The following is a 14,932-nucleotide window of genomic DNA, read 5'->3' as shown; positions in this document are numbered from 1 at the left end:
TTTGCTTACTGTGTCCCACCTTTTCCTCCAAGCAGCTCAAAAGTGGCGTGACATGGCTCTCTCTTTTCTCATTTAATCCCCGCAACAACCCTGTGAGGAAGGTTACTGTAAGCTGACATGGGGGCGGATTTGAACCTTGCTCTCCCAGGTCCTAGTCCAGCGCTCTAACCACTACACCACACTGGCTCTGAGCAGACTTGGTGAGGATTGTGCTACACTACAGTACTAGTTATACTGGCACCCACCACAGAAATTACCACAAATCACCTACAGTGGTACCTCGGTTTACAAACACAGTTGGTTCCGGAAGTCTGTACTTAACCTGAAGCGAACTTTCCCATTGAAAGTAATGGAAAGTGGATTAATCCGTTCCAGACAGGTCCGCGGAGTACTTAAACTGAAAATACTCAAACCGAGGTGTACTTAAACCGAGGTATGACTGTATCTCTGAAAGTAAAGGTACAGGTTTTCAATAAACTAAAAACCCCAACCATTTACAGGAGGACCAATATCAGTTGCCTCACACTGTTTAATGGTCAGGCCTACCTTGGAAACTAGGGAAATAAGGCTGCAGTCCTTATGAAGGCAGTGGGAGAAGAAAACAGGCAAGTATTCTTTTAAGTTACAGGTAGGTAGCCGTGTTGGTCTGAGTCGAAGCAAAATAAAAAAATTCCTTCAGTAGCACCTTAAAGACAAACTAAGTTTATATTTTGGTATGAGCTTTCGTGTGCATGTGCATGCACACGAAAGCTCATACCAAAATATAAACTTAGTTGGTCTTTAAGGTGCTACTGAAGGAATTTTTTTATTTTACTCTTTTAAGTGTTAGTGATATAATTTGCAGTGCTCAGTGTTTTCAAGTGCAATTTGATCACATACTGGCAAATTCAATTTGTACAATCAAAGCTGATTTAGACATCTTGGCCAACAAGATGAACACTTAGGCCACACTACATTCCTTAGTTTTTGTTGCTGATTTTTGCTGTTTGTTTTATTTTATTTTTGATAATTATGTATCAATAGTCTCATTTTCTGACACAAGTTCTAATTTCCTTCATTTCCACAAGAGGGTGGCAAACAATAAGTTTTTCAAAAATAGCAGGCCTCTATTCTTTTCTTAAGCTTAGACAAAGTTCATTCTGCGGGTGAAGCTCAACTTCAGTTACTGACGGTTCCTAATAACTAGGTGTGCCTTTTTCATTTTGTAAGCTTAAAGAAAAAGCTTTCTCCAATAGTGTCACCTAGAAGGGTAGCCACACTAGACCGTTGCAGCAAAAACAAGTAGAATTTAGATACCTTGCAGCACATCCTACTCATAGCTACTCAGAAGTTTGCCCCACTGAATTCATTGGGACTTGTACCTAGATAAGTGTTAAAAAGAGTAACAGAGGTTTTTATGGCATAAACAGTTCATGACTGGAGTCCACTTCATTAGACTTTTGGAATGTTGTCCTCATTTAAGGCTCTGCATTTTGAGGTGCTTTCAAACTGCTAGGTTGGCAGGAGCTGGGACCAAGCAACAGGAGCTCACCCCATTGCAGGGATTCGAACCGCCGACCTTCTGATCAGCAAGCCCGAGACTCTGTGGTTTAACCCACAGCGCCACCTTGGTCCCCTTAGCAGTTGTTAATACAGGTGCAGGTCAACATTCTGACAGTAACTACCCTACAGCCCAAGAGCTTAATGTGTGAACAGAGCATGATATAAATTGCAAACACTTTTTTTAAAATGCTGACATCCCTTTCTATTACATGACCCAATTCCTTATACTGAAATTTTATTTTTACCACGTTTAATTCAGTGGGCGCATTCAGTTCCTCATGATAGTATTATTTGCTGCTGCATATTATGATGCTATCCTGGTTCATGCATTCAAAACTCGCCCTACATGTAGTGATTTTATTTCACTATCAGTTAAATTTGTTTAAAAAGTTGCACAGTAAATCAACTTGCACAGCCAAAGCCTATGCATATTTGTAATTCCACTGAATTCAACGGGGCTTGCTCCCAAGTAAGTGCATAGGATTGCAGCCTCAAAATTCTCAAGTGGTTTGACAGCCACTTTTGATAGCACTTTTGATCGCAATACCTTGATAGAAAGGAATGTTCGGTTCATTAAATTTGTCTAGCATATTTTGGTTGCTTTGTTTAAACCAGCCATTCAGGGCCATCGCTACCATTTGGTAGACAGTAGCAGCTGATCTTGAGTATCATGTTAGTAAGTCCAATATATTATTGTTGTATTTATACTCCCAGAGAGAGGCTCTTGTGGGATTTTCTGTTTCAGGTGCCAAACTAACTTGATTACAGTACCCCATGAGTTGGGGAGAGGCACATAGTTTGGTATTCTGCCATAGGCAGAAAACTGTCTTGGATCAGCCCTGAAGCTAGTTTAGTGAGTATGTTCGTGTTGTTTAAGATGCCTTGTAAATCACCTTGAAGGCCTGTCTTGGTAGAACTTTTATATATATATTTATAATAAATATGTATCTTGCCTTATACTTTTATTTGGAATCACATTTGTGTTTTAAATGAAGTCCGTGTGATTTATGGGAACCACTAACTGCATCTGGTACTCTTCTCAACATTTTCTGGCAAATTAATCTCAGATTACTCTTTAGTGCAATCAGGTGTTGCCTATACAGCAAAGCGGGCTTCTTTTCATATGGAAGTTCTTCAGACTTGATACGAAACATCTGGGTGCCCAGTAGGCTGAGCCAAGATTGACAGTGGAGCTGATGATCTGCTAGAGAAAAACTGTTTTTCATAGCTGACAAAAACACACTCACATTTTCTGTTTTGACAATGCAGAAAAAAGAAAAAGAATATTTACTTTGTGCTTTACTCATCCAAGTCCTGGCCAGGCAGATGCTTATGAGAACTCCTTGCCTCCCTCCTTGTGAAGAAGCATCTCTTAGTATTGTCAGCACCTCAGAATGCTTTAAGCGTAAATAGGTGTTGGATGAACAGTTCGGCATATGGCTGTGCTGTGTTGTGTGCCTTGAGGAAATGGCTGGAGTGCTGCAAAAGAGGTTAACTTGGCATACATGGTTCCACCCACTTGTTCGGGTTTTTGCTGAGTCAGTAGCATAAAACACCATCAGATTGCTTCTTCACTCAATCGAATCTAGGTCAAACTAATCTAGGTCAAACTAATAACATTTGGCAGAAAGCCAAGGTCTGCTTCTACCTTAGCAACAGCGTTTCTATTGGTTGAGGTTCAACACTGAGACTAGTTATCTGTGAAAGCCAGTTCAGTATGTGTTGGTGAGTGTAGGAGAGAAATTGCTGTATAGGTTGAGAGAGAGACAGAGAGGAGAGGATTTATTTTGCTTTGTATATAGAAACTCTGTTTTTTTTATTTTAATAAATCCTGTAAATAGTTTATTCTGCGTCCAGACGTCTAGTCATTTCAGTTACCGCCAGAAGCTTCCGGAAAAACCTGCGCAAACTCTGCTGTGTTCAGGCTGCAGTCACACCTGACACTTAAAAACTCTAAGAGGTTATGGGAAGGACACTGGCTGGTTCCTGGCTGGCGTGTTGGCATCAGTGAGCTGGTGAAGCCGTGGACGCGTGGAATCGTTTGGACAACAGCTGCAGCGTGGAAGTGCTGGATGCTGTGTTTCCTGTTCTCTCTCGGAGGTCGTGAGTAGCTGGTTCCAGGTTCCAGGGAACATTGCTCTCAGATGGCGTCACAACCATTTCAGATGGCGTTTGAGCGTCTGAATGACAGCAATTACTTGCTATGGTCTGAACGCATGCAGGCAGTGCTGCAAAGGGAACATCTCTGGCAGGCTGTAAATAAGCCACCTGCAAAGCCAGATGATGAAGACCTGGATAATGACCAAAGAGCAAGGGCCACCATTATCTTGGGGCTTGAGAATTCCCAGTTACCGCATGTACGGGGGATTAAAACAGCCAAAGGTGTGTGGAAAGCGTTAAAAGACCTACATGTGCGTGAAACTGCTGTTTCCAAGTTATCTATTCGTAAGTCATTATACAAGGCGATGTTACAGCCTGGAGTGACAATGCATGATCATCTGCACAGTTTACAGATGAAGTTTGTAGAACTTCAGGAAAGAGACTGTACATTAGCCCAGGAGGAGAAAGTGTCTATCATTTTGAGCTCTCTCCCTGAAAGCTGGGACAATTTAGTAATGACTTTTGAGGCAATGAAAGAAGATGATTTAACTGTTAGTTATGTTACTGGGCGTTTGCTGGAAGAATGGCAGAAACGGGAAAACAGGTTGTTGGCTGCAGAGGCATCGACAAGCGGTCGGCTTGGAAAGAATGTGAATGCCATTCCAGAAGGGAAGCAGCAACCACCACGTTCCTGTGAAGAGTCAGCGTATGCTGTGCGACGGTGTTTTCGGTGTGGATCGACAAAACATCTAAAACGCGGGTGCCCAGAGGTGACGAAGTATCAGCGACAAGATCAGCAGCAGCAACAGCAGCAGCAACAGCGGCAGAAGAAATTCTTCAAGCGTAAACAGTCGGCTCATCTTGTGACAGCCGTGGTCAAGGTTGCTAATGAGAAACAAACTGTCTGGGTGGTTGACTCAGGTGCCACTCGTCACATTGTAAATTCTGACGAGTTGTTTGTTTCAAAGAGCGTGGCACAACATAGCCAAATTGCTCTCGCTGACGGGAGAACTTCTGAGGTACATTCGGGGGGTTCAGTGTTTGTTCCTTGTCTGCGTGAGTGCCTGGAGAATGTGTTATGTGTGCCCTCACTAAGAAGCAACTTAATGTCAGTAGATTGTTTGCTAAAAGCTGGTTTCAAAGTACATTTTGAAGAAAACAGCTGTGTTATCAAAAAGAATGGTGAGATTCTGGGAACTGCTAAGTCAGAGGGAGGTTTGTTTATGCTTAAAGCAGGTTCTCCAATTTCAGCAGTAGTCAGTGAATCTCAGCCTGTGTTGGGTAACAAAGCTGTGCATGACAACTGTGTGCATTTATTACATAGAAAAATGGGACATGCTGGTTGGAAAAGTATTTTAAAAATGCCTATGCTAGCTGATGGGTGCAAACTGAAGAATTGTAATAAATTTTTGGATTGCAATGTTTGCAAAAAAGTTAAAACCCAGAGAGTATCATTTCCCAGAAGTGATAGAGTGAGCGATACACCGCTACAGCTTGTTCATATGGATGTAATTGGTCCATTTGCTGTTAGCAGAGGTGGAGCGCGTTTTTCTTTGACTATTGTGGATGACGCAACGCGTTATTCCTGGGTTTATCCCATGAAAAGCAAGGGAGACGTGTTTACCAAGTTCAAAGGCTGGGTGGCGTCTGTGGAGAGGTTTTTTTCTCTCAAACTGAAAAGGATTCAGACGGATAAAGGTGGAGAATTTTTGTCAAATGCTTTCCGTGATTGGTTGCATAAACGGGGCATAGGGCATAGAAAAACAAACACTTTTTCTCCAGAAGAAAATGGAGTTGCGGAGAGAAAAAATAGATCTTTACAAACTATGATGTTTTCTATGATTGAAGATGCTGGGTTACCAATGTCCTTTTGGGCGGAAAGCATGGTTACATCTTGCTATCTTCAGAACAGACTATTCCATCAAACCATTGGTACAACTCCTTATTTCAAATTGTTTGGAAAGAAACCTAAAGTAGACCATTTGCATGTGTTTGGGTCAAAAGCATGGATACTTATTCCCAAACAGGTACGCAAGAAAGGAGAGCCTAAAACCAAGCAGCTAATTTTTGTGGGTTATCAAGAGCTTGGGAAAGGATATAGGTTTGCAGAAGGAGCAAATGGAATTGTAATTTCCAGAAATGCCACTTTTTGTGAGCATAGTGGTTGGGAGAAATTACATGCTAACACAGAAATTTGGTTTCAATCTTCCCAAGGACGCAGTGATAGTAAAAAAGAGCCTGAGAGTGGAGAGTCTGAGAATGAGGGGGAGAAAAGTACAGATAAGAGATCCTCACAGCAAGAAACTAGTCAGACTTCACCCGTTGCTAAGGAACCGAAAGGGGGGCGAAGTTCTGAGGGGGAAAGTGAGACTGCAGAAACTTTTTCTCCCAGGCGATCTCAGAGGAAAAACAAAGGTGTACCACCAGAACGTTATTCTCCTGATATGGCTAACGTGTTTAATGTTTTAGTGGAGCCACAAAGCTATCAGGAAGTGCTGAGTTTGCCAGAAGAGCAGGCTAACATGTGGTTACAGGCTATGCAGGAAGAGATGTCTTCTCTAAATGAGCATAAAGTTTTTACACCAGTAGCAAAGCCTGAGGGGGCTAAAATTGTGGGCTGCAGATGGGTGTATAAGCTTAAGCCTCTAGTAACAGGAGGGTACAAACACAAGGCTCGCTTAGTAGCACAGGGGTATACTCAAAGACCTGGACTGGACTTTGACGAGACTTTTGCCCCGACTGTCAGGCCTGAAAGTGTAAGGTTACTTCTGACAATAGGAGCTAAAAGAAAGCTGAAACTCAATCATTTTGATATACAAGCTGCATACTTACATGCATCTTTAACTGAAGAACTTTACCTTACTGAGCCACCTGGTTTTGAGACAGGGTGCAATAGAGTGTTAAAGTTAAATAAAGCTCTCTATGGGCTTAAGCAGGCTGCTAGATCCTGGAATAAATGTCTCCACGAAGCATTGGTATCTTTAAATTTCAAACAGAGTGTAGCAGACAATTGTGTCTATGTTCGTGGAACTGGAAGTGAACAAGAGTTGTGTCTAATATATGTTGATGATGTCTTATATGGTTGCAGGTCAGACAAACAGACAAAAAGGTTTGCAAAACAACTGTCTAGCAAATTCAAAGTAAAGGACCTAGGTCCAGTTCGATCATATTTAGGCTTGGAAGTGTGCTGGGCCAAGGATGGTAGTTGTTTGATAAATCAGCAGAGTAAAATCAAGCAGCTTTTAATTAACTATAGGATGCAAGACTGCAAAGGAACTGCAGTACCTATGGAGCCTGGATTTATAAAATCACTTCACACAGATGAGAGCTCATTGTTTGAACACCCTGAACTATATCATTCAGTTATTGGGAGTTTGTTATATTTGGCACAGTGGTCCAGACCAGATATTAGTTACGCAGTTGGCATATTAAGCAGACTGGTTTCAAAACCTACGCTTAATGCCTGGAAAGCAGTGAAACAAGTACTAAGGTACCTTAAGCAAACAATTGGCTATGTTTTACAATTAAATTCAGAAGGAGATGAAGTACTGTATTATTACTGTGATAGTGACTGGGGAAATCTGCCAGATCGAAAATCTGTTACTGGTTTAGTCATTATGTTTGGAGGGGCATTAATTACTTGGCGGTCCAGGAAGCAGAACGTAGTAAGTGGATCGTCTACTGAATCGGAATTTGCTGCAATTAATGAATTATGCAACGAAGTGATTTATTTCAAGCAGTTGTTAACAGATATAAATGTAAATTGTGAACAACCTGTACAAGTTTATGTGGATAACCAAGCATGCATAACTTTGAGTAATACAGAAGGTTTGAAATCACGTTCGAAACACATTGCAGTGAAATACCAAAACGTACGTTGCTGTGTACAGAATGATGTGATTAAATGTACTTATGTATCTAGTGAGGAAAATATTGCTGATGTGTTAACTAAACCGTTGTCAAAGATCAAGAACAAACAAATGTGTAAAGGTTTAGGTTTGCTAGAAAAAGCAAGTGAAGAGTTAATTGGTTCAGAAGAATCTGAGAGCGGGTGTTCGGGTTTTTGCTGAGTCAGTAGCATAAAACACCATCAGATTGCTTCTTCACTCAATCGAATCTAGGTCAAACTAATCTAGGTCAAACTAATAACATTTGGCAGAAAGCCAAGGTCTGCTTCTACCTTAGCAACAGCGTTTCTATTGGTTGAGGTTCAACACTGAGACTAGTTATCTGTGAAAGCCAGTTCAGTATGTGTTGGTGAGTGTAGGAGAGAAATTGCTGTATAGGTTGAGAGAGAGACAGAGAGGAGAGGATTTATTTTGCTTTGTATATAGAAACTCTGTTTTTTTTATTTTAATAAATCCTGTAAATAGTTTATTCTGCGTCCAGACGTCTAGTCATTTCAGTTACCGCCAGAAGCTTCCGGAAAAACCTGCGCAAACTCTGCTGTGTTCAGGCTGCAGTCACACCTGACACTTAAAAACTCTAAGAGGTTATGGGAAGGACACTGGCTGGTTCCTGGCTGGCGTGTTGGCATCAGTGAGCTGGTGAAGCCGTGGACGCGTGGAATCGTTTGGACAACAGCTGCAGCGTGGAAGTGCTGGATGCTGTGTTTCCTGTTCTCTCTCGGAGGTCGTGAGTAGCTGGTTCCAGGTTCCAGGGAACATTGCTCTCAGATGGCGTCACAACCATTTCAGATGGCGTTTGAGCGTCTGAATGACAGCAATTACTTGCTATGGTCTGAACGCATGCAGGCAGTGCTGCAAAGGGAACATCTCTGGCAGGCTGTAAATAAGCCACCTGCAAAGCCAGATGATGAAGACCTGGATAATGACCAAAGAGCAAGGGCCACCATTATCTTGGGGCTTGAGAATTCCCAGTTACCGCATGTACGGGGGATTAAAACAGCCAAAGGTGTGTGGAAAGCGTTAAAAGACCTACATGTGCGTGAAACTGCTGTTTCCAAGTTATCTATTCGTAAGTCATTATACAAGGCGATGTTACAGCCTGGAGTGACAATGCATGATCATCTGCACAGTTTACAGATGAAGTTTGTAGAACTTCAGGAAAGAGACTGTACATTAGCCCAGGAGGAGAAAGTGTCTATCATTTTGAGCTCTCTCCCTGAAAGCTGGGACAATTTAGTAATGACTTTTGAGGCAATGAAAGAAGATGATTTAACTGTTAGTTATGTTACTGGGCGTTTGCTGGAAGAATGGCAGAAACGGGAAAACAGGTTGTTGGCTGCAGAGGCATCGACAAGCGGTCGGCTTGGAAAGAATGTGAATGCCATTCCAGAAGGGAAGCAGCAACCACCACGTTCCTGTGAAGAGTCAGCGTATGCTGTGCGACGGTGTTTTCGGTGTGGATCGACAAAACATCTAAAACGCGGGTGCCCAGAGGTGACGAAGTATCAGCGACAAGATCAGCAGCAGCAACAGCAGCAGCAACAGCGGCAGAAGAAATTCTTCAAGCGTAAACAGTCGGCTCATCTTGTGACAGCCGTGGTCAAGGTTGCTAATGAGAAACAAACTGTCTGGGTGGTTGACTCAGGTGCCACTCGTCACATTGTAAATTCTGACGAGTTGTTTGTTTCAAAGAGCGTGGCACAACATAGCCAAATTGCTCTCGCTGACGGGAGAACTTCTGAGGTACATTCGGGGGGTTCAGTGTTTGTTCCTTGTCTGCGTGAGTGCCTGGAGAATGTGTTATGTGTGCCCTCACTAAGAAGCAACTTAATGTCAGTAGATTGTTTGCTAAAAGCTGGTTTCAAAGTACATTTTGAAGAAAACAGCTGTGTTATCAAAAAGAATGGTGAGATTCTGGGAACTGCTAAGTCAGAGGGAGGTTTGTTTATGCTTAAAGCAGGTTCTCCAATTTCAGCAGTAGTCAGTGAATCTCAGCCTGTGTTGGGTAACAAAGCTGTGCATGACAACTGTGTGCATTTATTACATAGAAAAATGGGACATGCTGGTTGGAAAAGTATTTTAAAAATGCCTATGCTAGCTGATGGGTGCAAACTGAAGAATTGTAATAAATTTTTGGATTGCAATGTTTGCAAAAAAGTTAAAACCCAGAGAGTATCATTTCCCAGAAGTGATAGAGTGAGCGATACACCGCTACAGCTTGTTCATATGGATGTAATTGGTCCATTTGCTGTTAGCAGAGGTGGAGCGCGTTTTTCTTTGACTATTGTGGATGACGCAACGCGTTATTCCTGGGTTTATCCCATGAAAAGCAAGGGAGACGTGTTTACCAAGTTCAAAGGCTGGGTGGCGTCTGTGGAGAGGTTTTTTTCTCTCAAACTGAAAAGGATTCAGACGGATAAAGGTGGAGAATTTTTGTCAAATGCTTTCCGTGATTGGTTGCATAAACGGGGCATAGGGCATAGAAAAACAAACACTTTTTCTCCAGAAGAAAATGGAGTTGCGGAGAGAAAAAATAGATCTTTACAAACTATGATGTTTTCTATGATTGAAGATGCTGGGTTACCAATGTCCTTTTGGGCGGAAAGCATGGTTACATCTTGCTATCTTCAGAACAGACTATTCCATCAAACCATTGGTACAACTCCTTATTTCAAATTGTTTGGAAAGAAACCTAAAGTAGACCATTTGCATGTGTTTGGGTCAAAAGCATGGATACTTATTCCCAAACAGGTACGCAAGAAAGGAGAGCCTAAAACCAAGCAGCTAATTTTTGTGGGTTATCAAGAGCTTGGGAAAGGATATAGGTTTGCAGAAGGAGCAAATGGAATTGTAATTTCCAGAAATGCCACTTTTTGTGAGCATAGTGGTTGGGAGAAATTACATGCTAACACAGAAATTTGGTTTCAATCTTCCCAAGGACGCAGTGATAGTAAAAAAGAGCCTGAGAGTGGAGAGTCTGAGAATGAGGGGGAGAAAAGTACAGATAAGAGATCCTCACAGCAAGAAACTAGTCAGACTTCACCCGTTGCTAAGGAACCGAAAGGGGGGCGAAGTTCTGAGGGGGAAAGTGAGACTGCAGAAACTTTTTCTCCCAGGCGATCTCAGAGGAAAAACAAAGGTGTACCACCAGAACGTTATTCTCCTGATATGGCTAACGTGTTTAATGTTTTAGTGGAGCCACAAAGCTATCAGGAAGTGCTGAGTTTGCCAGAAGAGCAGGCTAACATGTGGTTACAGGCTATGCAGGAAGAGATGTCTTCTCTAAATGAGCATAAAGTTTTTACACCAGTAGCAAAGCCTGAGGGGGCTAAAATTGTGGGCTGCAGATGGGTGTATAAGCTTAAGCCTCTAGTAACAGGAGGGTACAAACACAAGGCTCGCTTAGTAGCACAGGGGTATACTCAAAGACCTGGACTGGACTTTGACGAGACTTTTGCCCCGACTGTCAGGCCTGAAAGTGTAAGGTTACTTCTGACAATAGGAGCTAAAAGAAAGCTGAAACTCAATCATTTTGATATACAAGCTGCATACTTACATGCATCTTTAACTGAAGAACTTTACCTTACTGAGCCACCTGGTTTTGAGACAGGGTGCAATAGAGTGTTAAAGTTAAATAAAGCTCTCTATGGGCTTAAGCAGGCTGCTAGATCCTGGAATAAATGTCTCCACGAAGCATTGGTATCTTTAAATTTCAAACAGAGTGTAGCAGACAATTGTGTCTATGTTCGTGGAACTGGAAGTGAACAAGAGTTGTGTCTAATATATGTTGATGATGTCTTATATGGTTGCAGGTCAGACAAACAGACAAAAAGGTTTGCAAAACAACTGTCTAGCAAATTCAAAGTAAAGGACCTAGGTCCAGTTCGATCATATTTAGGCTTGGAAGTGTGCTGGGCCAAGGATGGTAGTTGTTTGATAAATCAGCAGAGTAAAATCAAGCAGCTTTTAATTAACTATAGGATGCAAGACTGCAAAGGAACTGCAGTACCTATGGAGCCTGGATTTATAAAATCACTTCACACAGATGAGAGCTCATTGTTTGAACACCCTGAACTATATCATTCAGTTATTGGGAGTTTGTTATATTTGGCACAGTGGTCCAGACCAGATATTAGTTACGCAGTTGGCATATTAAGCAGACTGGTTTCAAAACCTACGCTTAATGCCTGGAAAGCAGTGAAACAAGTACTAAGGTACCTTAAGCAAACAATTGGCTATGTTTTACAATTAAATTCAGAAGGAGATGAAGTACTGTATTATTACTGTGATAGTGACTGGGGAAATCTGCCAGATCGAAAATCTGTTACTGGTTTAGTCATTATGTTTGGAGGGGCATTAATTACTTGGCGGTCCAGGAAGCAGAACGTAGTAAGTGGATCGTCTACTGAATCGGAATTTGCTGCAATTAATGAATTATGCAACGAAGTGATTTATTTCAAGCAGTTGTTAACAGATATAAATGTAAATTGTGAACAACCTGTACAAGTTTATGTGGATAACCAAGCATGCATAACTTTGAGTAATACAGAAGGTTTGAAATCACGTTCGAAACACATTGCAGTGAAATACCAAAACGTACGTTGCTGTGTACAGAATGATGTGATTAAATGTACTTATGTATCTAGTGAGGAAAATATTGCTGATGTGTTAACTAAACCGTTGTCAAAGATCAAGAACAAACAAATGTGTAAAGGTTTAGGTTTGCTAGAAAAAGCAAGTGAAGAGTTAATTGGTTCAGAAGAATCTGAGAGCGGGTGTTCGGGTTTTTGCTGAGTCAGTAGCATAAAACACCATCAGATTGCTTCTTCACTCAATCGAATCTAGGTCAAACTAATCTAGGTCAAACTAATAACATTTGGCAGAAAGCCAAGGTCTGCTTCTACCTTAGCAACAGCGTTTCTATTGGTTGAGGTTCAACACTGAGACTAGTTATCTGTGAAAGCCAGTTCAGTATGTGTTGGTGAGTGTAGGAGAGAAATTGCTGTATAGGTTGAGAGAGAGACAGAGAGGAGAGGATTTATTTTGCTTTGTATATAGAAACTCTGTTTTTTTTATTTTAATAAATCCTGTAAATAGTTTATTCTGCGTCCAGACGTCTAGTCATTTCAGTTACCGCCAGAAGCTTCCGGAAAAACCTGCGCAAACTCTGCTGTGTTCAGGCTGCAGTCACACCTGACACTTAAAAACTCTAAGAGGTTATGGGAAGGACACTGGCTGGTTCCTGGCTGGCGTGTTGGCATCAGTGAGCTGGTGAAGCCGTGGACGCGTGGAATCGTTTGGACAACAGCTGCAGCGTGGAAGTGCTGGATGCTGTGTTTCCTGTTCTCTCTCGGAGGTCGTGAGTAGCTGGTTCCAGGTTCCAGGGAACATTGCTCTCAGATGGCGTCACAACCATTTCAGATGGCGTTTGAGCGTCTGAATGACAGCAATTACTTGCTATGGTCTGAACGCATGCAGGCAGTGCTGCAAAGGGAACATCTCTGGCAGGCTGTAAATAAGCCACCTGCAAAGCCAGATGATGAAGACCTGGATAATGACCAAAGAGCAAGGGCCACCATTATCTTGGGGCTTGAGAATTCCCAGTTACCACATGTACGGGGGATTAAAACAGCCAAAGGTGTGTGGAAAGCGTTAAAAGACCTACATGTGCGTGAAACTGCTGTTTCCAAGTTATCTATTCGTAAGTCATTATACAAGGCGATGTTACAGCCTGGAGTGACAATTATTTTATTTTAATAAATCCTGTAAATAGTTTATTCTGCGTCCAGACGTCTAGTCATTTCAGTTACCGCCAGAAGCTTCCGGAAAAACCTGCGCAAACTCTGCTGTGTTCAGGCTGCAGTCACACCTGACACTTAAAAACTCTAAGAATTATGGGCAGCTCCCAACAAAGGACTAAAAACAGAATAGAACTTCAAACATTAAAAACTTCCCTAAACAGGGCTGCCTTTCTTTGACATCTGATGGGAGGGCATTCCACAGGGTGGGTGCCACTACCAAGAAGGCCCTCTGCCTGGTTCCCTGTAACCTCACTTCTCACAGTGAGGGAACTGCCAGAAGGCCCTTGACTCTAGACCTCAGTGTCCGGGCTGAACGATGGGGGTGGAGATGCTCCTTCAGGTATACAGGACTGAGGGTGTTTAGGGCTTTAAAGGTCAGCACCAACACTTTGAATTGTGCTCAGAAAGGTGCTGGGCAGGGCCGTCTTAAGCACACCCAGTGCTATGGCGCAAAAGTTCCTCTGGTACCCCCTCCCTTTCCGATGGTGCAGGGCTGTTGGGAGAGAAGGGGGGGCAGAACACCAGAAAAGAAGGTGCATATATACGCGCAGGATCTCAACCACAGGATCTTCCTTGCACTGCAAGTGGGCTGGACTGGATGACCCTTGGGATCCCTTTCCCACTCGACCTCCCCCTGAGGCCCATTCATGGACGCCTTGCCGTTCTCCCTTCCCACTTCCCCTGAAGCCACACAGCCGGCCGGCCTCAGTTGGGATGGGCAGGGAAAAGGGAGCCGAGGAGGCCAGTGGGAGGAGATGCGCCACTGCCGGCTGCCAAGTGAGCTTCTCCCGCTATCTCCTGACGGGATCACGGGGCGCTGCCGCGGGCCTGGCCGTGCCTGGGGCAAGGGAGAAGACACTTCTCCCCGGCTTGCAAGGCCTCCGATAGAGGAGCCTGTACGAGGAGGCCCGTCTCTTTCCCTTTCTCTTTCTCCTCCTCTCCTTTCTCGGCGTCCCCAGCCGAGCCCCGCCTCTCAGCCAGGCTGGGCGGAGGCAGAGCCCGCCCGGTACCATGTGCTGAAGACACTGGGTGCTGCCCGAGCCCAGCCGCGTCTCCCTCTTCCCTTCCTCCTCCTGCCGCTGCTGCTGCGCTTGCAAGGGACCCAGCTCGGCCCGATGGCCACGGAACAGGAGGTGGTTGCCACACCGCCACCTGTGCCCGGGAATGGTGGTGGTGGGGCAGCAGGCACTGGTGACGTGGAAGGAGGCCACTTGGAAGCCGCTCCCGCCATTGCTGCTCCCGCTGCTCCCTCAGGCAACAGTGGCTCGGCGGGCAGGGGATTCCTGCAGCTGAGGGAGAGGAGGAAGCAGCAGTGGAGCCATAGCGCTTAGTGACTCGTTGCGCCCCGCCAGTGCTGGGGCACCCCTGAGAGGCCAGTGCCCTAGCGCAACAAGCCACTAACCCCTATGGGAAGGACACTTCTGAGGAGGAATATGCCAACGGGGCCTGCCCAAAACATTGTGCCCCCCTCCCCAACCCTGCCACCCGCCCCCTGTTTAGTGAATTGGAGGTGGTGTTGTGGAGGAAATGTTGCTTTCTCTGGAAAAAGTAGAAAAGCAGACTTCTAAACAGAACACTCTA

This window comes from Zootoca vivipara, chromosome 3 (assembly GCF_963506605.1).
Source record: "Zootoca vivipara chromosome 3, rZooViv1.1, whole genome shotgun sequence".
In the NCBI taxonomy this organism is placed as follows: domain Eukaryota; kingdom Metazoa; phylum Chordata; class Lepidosauria; order Squamata; family Lacertidae; genus Zootoca; species Zootoca vivipara.
The sequence above is the reverse complement of the archived record's forward strand: the minus strand, read 5'-3'. Positions refer to the sequence as shown.